The sequence below is a fragment of the Orycteropus afer genome, unplaced genomic scaffold, assembly GCF_000298275.1.
Source record: "Orycteropus afer afer isolate SDZICR_OR568_19922 unplaced genomic scaffold, OryAfe1.0 scaffold00780, whole genome shotgun sequence".
NCBI lineage: Eukaryota > Metazoa > Chordata > Mammalia > Tubulidentata > Orycteropodidae > Orycteropus > Orycteropus afer.
In genome coordinates this window covers 743389-744955 of record NW_006922367.1, presented here as the reverse complement: position 1 = coordinate 744955, position 1567 = coordinate 743389, and the positions used below count along the sequence as shown (strand labels likewise).

At 41.2% G+C, this 1567-nt stretch overlaps 1 pseudogene; it reads left to right on the top strand.

Annotated features, from left to right (window-relative positions):
- The first annotated feature begins 462 nt into the window (after positions 1-462).
- On the top strand, positions 463-1546 carry LOC103211720 (annotated as a pseudogene).
- The last annotated feature ends 21 nt before the right edge of the window (positions 1547-1567 follow it).

Sequence of the window (1567 nt, the reverse complement as noted above, 5' to 3'; positions counted from 1 at the left end):
TACTTCCGTAGTGATACTGCCTTGGAAACCCAAGGAGGGGTCGCTATGAGTCGGGGCCGACTCGACGGCACATAACAACAACAACAACAACAAAGGTGGCACTCATGGAGGATAGATTGATTAGTGTATGTTTTCAGTTCTGTTTGAGAGTCATTAAAGGACAAAATCTTTAGTCTGGATGGGAATGGAATTACCATAGAGAGGAGGGGAATGGTAGGCAAAATCTGAAGACTCTGACCATCAAAAAGTTCCTTGCAGAAAGTAGTGCTGTTGAAAACACTGAATAAATACATAGGAAAATTGAGAAAGCTATCACATCACCAAATTCAGATGTACTGGTCGCTGGCTGGGTGCTGAAGTTGGGCAGAAGGCAGCACACCAGCACTGCTGAAGGACCGAGCCATGCATCCGTATCCCCAGACCTCTCAGTGAGCTGCCCACCCTCTAGGCATTGGGCAATTGGATACTGAAGTAGTTGAAATGAGAAAAGGACAGCAGACACAATATAAAGTAATATTTGCCGTGTCTCCAACATCTGAAAACCAGAAGCCCAACAACACATGTTGCTTTTCCTGGTGCTGTTGTTGCAGCTGTTGTTATGTGCCAACGAGTCATCTCCAACTTATAGTGACCCTTCCTTGGGTTTCTGAGGCAGTATCTCTATGGAAGTAGGTTGCCCAATCTTCTTTCCAAGAAGTGGCTGGTGGGTTTGAACTGCCAACCTTCTGGTCAGCAGTCAAATGCCTTAAGCACTATGCCACCAGAGCCCCCATTGTTGCAACTACTCCTGCCTAACTGTTAGAGATGAAGAAAGAGGAGGAAATTCAGGAAGACCTACACATAACAAAAAAAAAAAAAAAAAAAAATGGAGAGTATCCAGATTATAGAGGAATGCTAAAACCTTACTGCAGATAAAGTCTTGTCCTGGTCCCAAAAATTTGACAAGAAAGTTAAGGATCCAGCAGAAAGAAACCTTTCCAGAGAATTCCTCCAAACAAAATACAGTGAAGAGAAGCTACTTTTCTGGCTTGCCTATGAAGACTTAAAGAAAGAGCAGAAGAAAGAAGTGCTTGAAGAAAAAAACAGAATAATGTGATTATTGCATTCCTATTATACTACCATTAAAAGGAGCTCTGGTGCCTAAGACATTTGACTGCTAACCAGAAGATTGACATTTCAGACCCACCAGCCACTCTACAGAAGGAAGATTGGGCAATCTATTTCTGTAAAGATTTACCACCTCAGAAACCCAAAGGAGTCGCTGTGAGTTAGAATCAACTCGATGGCAGTTTATACACACACACACACACACACACACAAACACACAAGACTGAAAAGAAATCAGTCTTGATTCTGAGTCAGAGAGGTGATCAATAGAAATCTCTTGGATCCAAATCCTCACATACATGAAGATGCCCAAATCGAGATATATACCTTAATGCACAGAGATTCTTTTAAATGGTTTTTGAACTTTCAAATTTATAAATCACTTGTTGAAAGTACTGCAGCCAGTTCTGTTTCTGAATTCATTAAAAAATGGGAATAAAAAGTAGTTAAATAACATCAG